The sequence below is a fragment of the Engystomops pustulosus genome, chromosome 9 (assembly GCF_040894005.1).
Source record: "Engystomops pustulosus chromosome 9, aEngPut4.maternal, whole genome shotgun sequence".
In the NCBI taxonomy this organism is placed as follows: domain Eukaryota; kingdom Metazoa; phylum Chordata; class Amphibia; order Anura; family Leptodactylidae; genus Engystomops; species Engystomops pustulosus.
Genome location: NC_092419.1, coordinates 103,466,709 through 103,477,568, shown reverse-complemented (window position 1 = coordinate 103,477,568; position 10,860 = coordinate 103,466,709).

Sequence of the window (10,860 nt, the reverse complement as noted above, 5' to 3'; positions counted from 1 at the left end):
TGATGAAAGCAAAATGCTGACCACTGCTGGCTATGATAGAAAGGTGTCAGGACACAGGACATGGCAGCTCGCTGTGTATGGGGGCTATGATAGAAAGGTGTCAGGACACAGGACATGGCAGCTCGCTGTGTATGGGGGCTATGATAGAAAGGTGTCAGGACATGGCAGCTCGCTGTGTATGGGGGTGTAGTCACAGTGGGGTCAGAGCGAGCATGCTGTCCCCTGAACACTGCTAGCTATTATAGGAAGGTGTCAGGACACACAGGACATGGCAGCTCGCTGTGTATGGGGGGTGTAGTCACAGAGGGGTCAGAGCGCTCATGCTGACCCCTGACCACTGCTGGCTATGATAGAAAGGTGTCAGGACACAGGACATGGCAGCTCGCTGTGTATGGGGGGTGTAGTCACAGAGGGGTCAGAGTGCCCATGCTGACCCCTGACCACTGCTGGCTATGATAGAAAGGTGTCAGGACACACAGGACATGGCAGCACCCTGTGTATGGGGGGTGTAGTCACAGAGAGGTCAGAGCGCCCATGCTGACCCCTGACCACTGCTGGGTATGATAGAAAGGTGTCAGGACACACAGGACATGGCAGCTCGCTGTGTATGGGGGGTGTAGTCACAGAGGGGTCAGAGCGAGCATGCTGACCCCTGCTGGCTATGATAGAAAGGTGTCAGGACACACAGGACATGGCAGCTCGCTGTGTATGGGGGGTGTAGTCAGAGAGGGGTCAGAGCGCCCATGCTGACCCCTGACCACTGCTGGCTATGATAGAAAGGTGTCAGGACACACAAGACATGGCAGCACCCTGTGTATGGGGGGTGTAGTCACAGAGGGGTCAGAGCACCCATGCTGACCCCTGACCACTGCTGGCTATGATAGGAAGGTATCAGGACACACAGGACATGGCAGCTCGCTGTGTATAGGAATTGTAGTCACAGAGGGGTCAGAGCACCCATGCTGACCCCTGACCACTGCTGGCTATGATAGAAAGGTGTCAGGACACAGGACATGGCAGCTCGCTGTGTATGGGGGGTGCAGTCACAGAGGGGTCAGAGCACCCATGCTGACCCCTGACCACTGCTGGCTATGATAGAAAGGTGTCAGGACACACAGGACATGGCAGCTCGCTGTGTATGGGGTGTGTAGTCACAGAGGGGTCAGGGTGCCCATGCTGACCCCTGACCACTGCTGGCTACGGTAGAAAGGTGTCAGGACACACAGGACATGGCAGCTCGCTGTGTATGGGGGGTGTAGTCACAGAGGGGTCAGAGCGCTCATGCTGACCCCTGACCACTGCTGGCTATGATAGAAAGGTGTCAGGACACAGGACATGGCAGCTCGCTGTGTATGGGGGGTGTAGTCACAGAGGGGTCAGAGCGCCCATGCTGACCCCTGACCACAGCTGGCTATGATAGAAAGGTGTCAGGACACACAGGACATGGCGGCACCCTGTGTATGGGGGGTGTAGTCACAGAGAGGTCATAGCGCCCATGCTGACCCCTGACCACTGCTGGGTATGATAGAAAGGTGTCAGGACACACAGGACATGGCAGCTCGCTGTGTATGGGGGGTGTAGTCACAGAGGGGTCAGAGCGAGCATGCTGACCCCTGCTGGCTATGATAGAAAGGTGTCAGGACACACAGGACATGGCAGCTCGCTGTGTATGGGGGGTGTAGTCACACAGGAGTCAGAGCGCCCATGCTGACCCCTGACCACTGCTGGCTATGATAGAAAGGTGTCAGGACACACAAGACATGGCAGCACCCTGTGTATGGGGGGTGTAGTCACAGAGGGGTCAGAGCACCCATGCTGACCCCTGACCACTGCTGGCTATGATAGAAAGGTGTCAGGACACATAGGACATGGCAGCTCGCTGTGTATGGGGGGTGTAGTCACAGAACGGTCAGAGCGCCCATGCTGACCCTTGACCACTGCTGGCTATGATAGAAAGGTGTCAGTACACATAGGACATGGCAGCTCGCTGTGTATGGGGGGTGTAGTCACAGAACGGTCAGAGCGCCCATGCTGACCCTTGACCACCGCTGGCTATGATAGAAAGGTGTCAGGACACACATGACATAGCAGCTCGCTGTGTATGGTGAGGGGTGTAGTCACAGAGGGGTAAGAGCACCCATGCTGACCTCTGACCACTGCTGGCTATGATAGAAAGGTGTCAGGACACACAGGACATGGCAGCTCGCTGTGATTTGGGGGTGTAGTCACAGAGGCGTCAGAGCACCCATGCTGACCCCTGACCACTGATGGCTATGATAGAAAGGTGTCAGGACACACAGGACATGGCAGCACCCTGTGTTTGGGCGGTGTAGTCACAGAGGAGTGAGATCACCCATGCTGACCCCTGCTGGCTATGATAGAAAGGTGTCAGGACACACAGGACATGGGGGCTCGCTGTGTATGGGGGGTGTAGTCACAGAGAGGTCAGGGCGCCCATGCTGACCCCTGACCACTGCTGGCTATGATAGAAAGGTGTCAGGACACACAGGACATGGGGGCTCGCTGTGTATGGGGGGTGTAGTAACAGAGAGGCCAGAGCACCCATGCTGACCTCTGACCACTGCTGGCTATGATAGAAAGGTGTCAGGACACACAGGACATGGCAGCTCGCTGTGTATGGGGGCTATAATAGAAAGGTGTCAGGACACACAGGACATGGCAGCACCCTGTGTATGGTGGGTGTAGTCACAGAGGGGTCAGAGCACCCATGCTGACCCCTGACCACTGCTGGCTTTGATAGAAAGGTGTCAGGACACACAGGACATGGCAGATCGCTGTGTATGGGGGGGTGTAGTCGCGGAGGGGTCAGAGCGCCCATGCTTACCCCTGACCACTGCTGGTTATGATAGAAAGGTGTCAGGACACACAGGACATGGCAGCTCGCTGTGTATGGGGGGTGTAGTCACAGATGGGTCAGAGCGCCCATGCTGACCCCTGACCACTGCTGGCTATGATAGAAAGGTGTCAGGAAACACAGGACATGGCAGCACCCTGTGTATGGGGGGTGTAGTCAGAGAGGGGTCAGAGCGCCCATGCTGACCCCTGACCACTGCTGGCTATGATAGAAAGGTGTCAGGACATAGGACATGGCAGCACCCTGTGTATGGGGGGTGTAGTCACAGAGAGGTCAGAGCGCCCATGCTGACCCCTGACCACTGCTGGCTATGATAGAAAGGTGTCAGGACACACAGGACATGGCAGCACCCTGTGTATGGGGGGTGTAGTCACAGAGGGGTCAGAGCACCCATGCTGACCCCTGACCACTGCTGGCTATGATAGAAAGGTGTCAGGACACACAAGACATGGCAGCACCCTGTGTATGGGGGTGTAGTCACAGAGGGGTCAGAGCGCCCATGCTGACCCTTGACCACTGCTGGCTATGATAGAAAGGTGTCAGGACACACAAGACATGGCAGCATCCTGTGTATGGGGGGTGTAGTCACAGAGGGGTCAGAGCGCCCATGCTGACCCCTGACCACTGCTGGCTATTATAGAAAGGTGTCAGGACACATAGGACATGGCAGCTCGTTGTGTATGGGGGGTGTAGTCACAGTACGGTCAGAGCGTCCATGCTGACCCTTGACCACTGCTGGCTATGATAGAAAGGTGTCAGGACACACAAGACATGGCAGCATCCTGTGTATGGGGGGTGTAGTCACAGAGGGGTCAGAGCGCCCATGCTGACCCCTGACCACTGCTGGCTATTATAGAAAGGTGTCAGGACACATAGGACATGGCAGCTCGTTGTGTATGGGGGGTGTAGTCACAGTACGGTCAGAGCGTCCATGCTGACCCTTGACCACTGCTGGCTATGATAGAAAGGTGTCAGGACACACAGGACATGGCAGCTCGTTGTGTATGGGCGGTGTAGTCACAGAGGAGTGAGATCACCCATGCTGACCCCTGCTGGCTATGATAGAAAGGTGTCAGGACACAGGACATGGCAGCTCGCTGTGTATGGGGGGTGTAGTCACAGAGGGGTCAGAGCGTCCATGCTGACCCCTGACCACTGCTGGCTATGATAGAAAGGTGTCAGGACACACAGGACATGGCAGCTCGCTGTGTATGGGGGGTGTAGTCACAGAGGGGTCAGAGCGCCCATGCTGACCCCTGACCACTGCTGGCTATGATAGAAAGGTGTCAGGACACACAGGACATGGCAGCTCGCTGTGTATGGGGGGTGTAGTCACAGAGGGGTCAGAGCGTCCATGCTGACCCCTGACCACTGCTGGCTATGATAGAAAGGTGTCAGGACACACAGGACATGGCAGCTCGCTGTGTATGGGGGGTGTAGTCACAGAGGGGTCAGAGCGCCCATGCTGACCCCTGACTACTGCTGGCTATGATAGATAGGTGTCAGGACACACAGGACATGGCAGCTCACTGTTTTTTGGGGGTGTAGTCACAGAGGGGTCAGAGCGCCCATGCTGACCCCTGCTGGCTATGATAGAAAGGTGTCAGGACACACAGGACATGGCAGCTCACTGTTTTTTGGGGGTGTAGTCACAGAGGGGTCAGAGCGCCCATGCTGACCCCTGCTGGCTATGATAGAAAGGTGTCAGGACACACAGGACATGGCAGCTCGCTGTGTATGGGCGGTGTATGTAGCCCAGTGAAAACAGGGGTATCATCATCTCTAGATCCCTGCCTCACACACACAGCTAAACTGTGCACATACACCTGTGTATCACACTACTACACAGCAACTATAGAGTTAACTAAACAAAGCTGCTGTAGTGACATCACACAATATTGTTACATTTTGCAGAGACCAGTGCAGACCAGGCCAGTGTCTGAGTTGTTGTAGTGCAGAGCAGGTCCTTTGTCTGGGTTGTAGTGCAGCAACCTGTAGCAGCAGAAGACACCTCAGTAAAGCTGGGAAGAGATTGCACATTAGTTGCACATTAGAAAGAGCTGGAAGCACAAGATATTTCTGTACAGGACAGAGAGAAAGAACATATGTAAGTGCAGAAGCTACAGAGGATCCAGAGACATGTGCAGAGGGAGGACACTGGAGCACAGAGACCCCTCAGCCTCATACATCAGGTACTGAAGTCACTGCCCCAGCCCCTAGAGCTTGTTTTGGATTATTATTACTGTGATTGCTGACTGAAGTGTTCAGACTGCTGAGAATAAACTGTTCAAAGAGACTGTGGAACATGTGCTTATCTATCTGGGCCTAATATCCCCTAAACTACACACCATCAGAATCCTAAAAGAACTCGCCCCTGCTAGCCCATCGTGGTCTGGCATGTTGTGGCTGTTACATTGGTGGCCCGTACGCGGATTTTGAGTGGATTTGGGATGCCCCAGAGTCTCTTAAAGATACAGTACACCGCTAGTGAATCTCAGAACTGTGTATAAAGAGAAAGTGCCTTGCTGTACTAACAATAGCCATGGATATACAGCAACAGTTAGATGCCATTAGTGGGTCTTTCCTGCCATTAACCCATGCAGAACTGGTGTCAGTGGCCAAACAAGCAAAGGTGCCAGAGGACAGAATTAATCAAGCCCGCACCCGCAGACATCTAATCACAGCCATTAATAGCACCCTAGATGAAGCTGAGGAGAGTGAAGAATCAGAGACTGTGATTGTGTTCTTGCAGAGACTAGCTCAATTTATTACAAGCCTGGGAATCAGTAACTCAGATGATTGTTTGGTGCCTGAAGAGAACCTGTCATCCCCACAAAAGGTGCTTTAAGGATTAAAAGAACAGGTTAAAGCCTTACAACAGACTGTGTTAGAGTCAGCTACTACACTGGAAGGGGTATTTAGCACTGGTCCATCTCCAAGCAAGTCTAAGCCAGTAAAGAGAACCAGTCCTACTCCTGAGATCACCATCAGGAAAGAGTTTAAAATAAATGGCAAGATTGGGGAGAGAGAGGAAAGAGAAAGACTGTCCTATACTAATCTCATTCATCAGATAGATTTGGGAGTCCAGAAAGGATACCGTGATGAAGAAATTATTGAGGCAGTAGTGAAAGCCATCAGTCCTGGACTGCACCTCAGAAATATGCTGGAAATGAAAAATAATCTGACTTTACCCCAACTCAGAATTATCTTAAAGGGACATTACAAAGAAGAAAGCACATCTGACCTTTACCATAAACTGATCAATATCTCTCAAGACATCCGAAAATCCCCTCAAAACTTCTTGTTCAGAGCTATTGTGCTTAAAGAGAGGCTTTTGTTTGCATCCAGAGAAGATGAAGCAGAAGAAAGATTTGATCCAGGTTTAATCCAGAAGAAGTTTCTCAGATCTGTTTGGACAGGTTTATTAAGTGAAAACATCAAGTTCCAGTTTAAGCGGTATCTGGAAGTGCCCCACATAACAGATGAGGAATTAATTGAGAAACTGAATGATGCTGTCAGCCTTGAATCAGAAAGAGAACAAAAGTTAAAGAAGCACTCTGCAAGCAAAATCACCAAGGTGGCTCCTCCTAAAACAGAAATGGTGGTTGTGCCACATGGAGAAGTCAGAGAAACTGATCTTGTGCCTAATCAAGCACCAATCACCCCCAAACCACTACTTAAAGCGACAGTAACACCAACTGATTGGGAAGCAGTAGTGAGTGATCTTCGAGCAGAATTGGCTGAAGTGAAAAGAGCCTTAAGAGCAGAACCAGAACAGCGATTCAGGAGAACACGTGGAGTCTTTCAACACAGACCACCTCCGGTTTACAGACCACCTCCAGCTTGTGAAGATTGCATAAACTCCAATCAAGCTAGAGCCTGTTGCCACTGCCTTAAATGTGGTAAAGAAGGACATTTTTCTAAAGACTGCAGAGTACCTCATTTCAAGCAGTTAAAAGGCAGAGGGTTGCTGGTGAGGGACAACCAGTAACCTCAACCCCAAAGAGGTCCCAAACTAATCACACAAACCATGCTATGTCTTTTGAAGCTACTCAGAATGAAGAGAGGTTGCGCCAATATTATCCCCAAGTGTGTGACCGTCTTCAACAACTCCAAGCAAGAAGAAACTACTCAGTCACCAGTATTGATAGTGACACTTCTTCAGGCTATGCGCCATCAGAGGAAAGCATGTCAGAAGACCAGCCTAAATTAATTAACCTGGTTGGAGAAAAATGCATGATCCAGTGCACGCTAGATGGATTTCCTTTTAAAGCTCTGTGGGACACAGGAGCTCAAGTCAGTATCCTGAATGAAGAGTGGAGGCGACAGTACCTACCTCACACCAGACTCAGGTCAGTACAAGAACTGGGAGGTTCTGGCCCATTTAGTGGAAGAGCTGCAAATCAGACTGTAATACCTTTCTTAGGATGGGTTGAAGTTACCTTTCAATTGTGTGCCAAGCAGAACAATTCTTGTGAACTGTCAGTACCTTTCCTGGTTACTAGTGACCAGCGAGTCGCAGAAGAACCTATTATTGGTTACAATGTGATTGCTGAAGTGGTTCACCAAACCAAGAGTCACACTCCACTAGTGGACTCAGTGTCTACATCCTTTGCATTACCTAACAGGGCAGCAGAGCGAGTGGTGCAAGCTCTCAAGAAGGCCGAAACAGCTGTGTCAGTCCGAGAGGTAAGGATAGGCCTACGCTCAACTACCATTCCTGCTCGTACAGCGGTGGGAGTGAAGTGTGGTGTCAGAGTGGGACCAAGACCAAAGCCACAGAAAATGCTGTTTGTTCCTCAAGATCCTGCTCAGCTGCCTGAAGGAGTCATCACAGGTGAGACTGTGGTAAGCGTTCCTTATAGTGGTTTTGCCAAAGTGACTGTGCTAGTTATGAATTCCACCAAGCATGAAGTGAAATTAGATCCTAGAACTTCATTGGGACATCTTGAAGATATCAAGACTGTTTACCCAGCCAATGTGAGACCAATCCATTCACCACCTGAGAGTGCATCATCATCTCCTAGAGTGAACACCTGTCAACAAGAGAAACAGACACCTTCCTCGAGAGAACATTGGGATCCACCGGTTTCCCTAGAACATTTGGGAGCAGAAGAACAACAGATGGTAAGACGGATGTTGAGAGAAGAATGTCATGCCTTTGCTAAAGATGACTTTGATGTTGGATGTATTCCTTCACTGAAAATGAGGATCAACCTTAAAGATAATACACCAGTGACTAAGGGGTATACAGGAGTACCAAAACCGCTACACAAAGAAGTCAAAGAATACCTACAAGACCTTATCAACAGAGGATGGGTCCAGAAGTCAAAATCATCTTATTCCTCTCCCATTGTGTGTGTTAGGAAGAAGGATGGAACTCTTCGACTTTGCTGTGACTACAGAGCGTTAAATTCAAAGACTATACCAGATCGTCATCCTCTACCCAGAATACAAGATATGCTAGACAGCTTGTCCGGAAGCACTTGCTTCTCTGTCCTAGACCAAGGCAAGGCCTATCATTAAGGTTTTATTGAAGAAGCCAGTAGACCATTGACTGCCTTCATTACTCCTTGGGGTCTCTATGAGTGGATTCGCATTCCCTTTGGACTCAGCAATGCACCCGCCGAGTTTCAAAGAAGCATGGAAGCCTGTATGGAAGGATTGAGAGATGATATCTGCCAGCCTTATTTGGATGATAACCTCATCCACAGTAAGACCTTCGCTGATCATGTGGAACACATAAGAACTGTTCTACAACGTTATCAACAACATGGAGTAAAGCTGACACCCAAAAAATGTGAACTCTTCAAGAGAAAGGTCAGATATCTTGGAAAGATTGTATCCGGAGAAGGCTATACAATGGATCCAAAAGAAATTGCTACAGTGAAAGCATTGAAAGACAAACCTCCATCTACAGTAGGAGAACTAAGAAAGGTTCTAGGTTTCCTTTCCTACTACCGAACTTACATTCAGAACTTTTCCAAGATTGCATCTCCTTTATATGCTCTCTTGTCAGGAAACTCCACCTCTAGTGCTGTGACACCAGAGGACAAGAAAAATAAACAAAACAGACCTAAAAGCAAAGGAAGAATATCAGCTTCTGCCCAACAACCTATCAAGTGGACTTCTCATCACCAAGAAGTGCTAGAGGAACTAGTTGATTGTTTGATCCAACCACCAGTTATGGGATACCCTGACTTTAACCCCTTAAGGACGCAGCCTGTTTGCAGGTTAAGGCTCGCAACTTTTTTTTGAAATTTGACCAGTGTCTCTTCCTGTGGTAATAACTTTTGAACGATGTTACTTATCAAAGCGATTCTGAGATTGTTTTTTCCCCACATGTTGTACTTCATTTTAGTGGTAAATTTTGGCTGATAAGTTTTGCGTTTATTTACAAAAAAAAGAAAAAAATGATGAATTTTTAGAAAAATTTGCCATTTTCGAAATTCTAAATCATTGCGTTTTCAGGCAGATAGATTTACCACCTAAATAACTTGCAGAATAACATTTCCCATTTGTCTACTTTACGTTTTCATAATTTCTGAAATGTTTGGATAATTTATTTTGCCGTCACGCGGCCTACAAATCGAATAGCGATTTTCCGTATTTTCGGAATTGACTATTTTGGGGATAAATACTGTTTGAAATCAAATTTTACATATTTAGCAATAAAACCCCCTATATAACCAACCCATTTTCAAATCTGCACCCCTCAAACTATCAGAAACAGCTTTTACAAAGATTGTTAACCCCTTGAGATCTTCATAGTAATTGAATCAAAATGGCGGTGAAATTTAGAAATTTCAAATTTATCAAATTTTGTCGGTTATACGTTCATTTAGCCCTAAAATTTACACATTTCCAAAAGATAAAAAGAGAAAACTCACCATAAAATTTGTTCTACAATTTCTCCTGAGTGCAGCGACCCCCCACACGTGGCCGTTACTTGTGTTATGGGGGCACAGCGAGGCGCAGAAGGGAAGGAGCACCCTGCTGCTGCCAGGATTTTAGTTTTCTGGTTGCCCCCTTTTGAAGGCTATAAAATTTTCGCTTTTCCGTTATTTGGGCCATGTGACGGCATTTTTTTTGCAGGACGAGATGCTTTTTCCAGTGTTACCATTTTGGGGTTGGTATCACCTATTGTTGAAAATTTTGGAACTTTTTTTGAGGTCATGAGTAGAAAAGCATCAATTCTGTACTGGATTTTTTTACTTTTTTTTTTCCGTGTTCACCGTATATCCTAATAATCCTGTTATCTTTATTCTATGGGTCGATACGATTACAGGGATACCAGACATGAATATTTTTTGTTATGTTTTACTAAATTTGCCAAATAAAACCCTAATGTGGGGAAAAATCTATCATTTTTGCATCGCCGTCTTCCAAGTGGCATAACATTGTTACGTTTTTGGCTACAGAGCTGGTTGATGGCTTGTTTTTTGCGGGACATGTTGTTCTTTGCAACAATATCATTCTGGAGTACATATGTTTTGTTGATCACTTTTTATTGCATTTTTAGTGGGATATAATAGGTAAAAATCATAATTTTTGGCGGGTTTTTGACGGTTTTTTTTTACGGCGTTCATCATATGGGTTCAATAGTTATTTAGTTTTATTCTATGGATTGTTACGGACGCGGTGATACTATATATGTGGGGTTTGTGTTATGATTTAGACTTTTTTGAGCGTTATATGTCTCTTTATATGTTTTGGGGCTTATGGGCATTTTTAGTGATTTATAAAGTAATTTTTTATTGAAAAACATTTTTTTTTACATTTTTTACTTGATCCACCATGGGATATGAACAAGCAATCATCTGATTGCTTGTTCTTGATAATACTCTGCAATACTAATGTATTGCAGGGTATTATCAGTGCCAGCCTATGCAGATGCATAGGCTGACACTTTGCCTTTAAGATGACGTCACAGACGCCATCTTAAAGGTAAACCCTCCAGGCTTCTCTGGGGTCCCGATCGGACC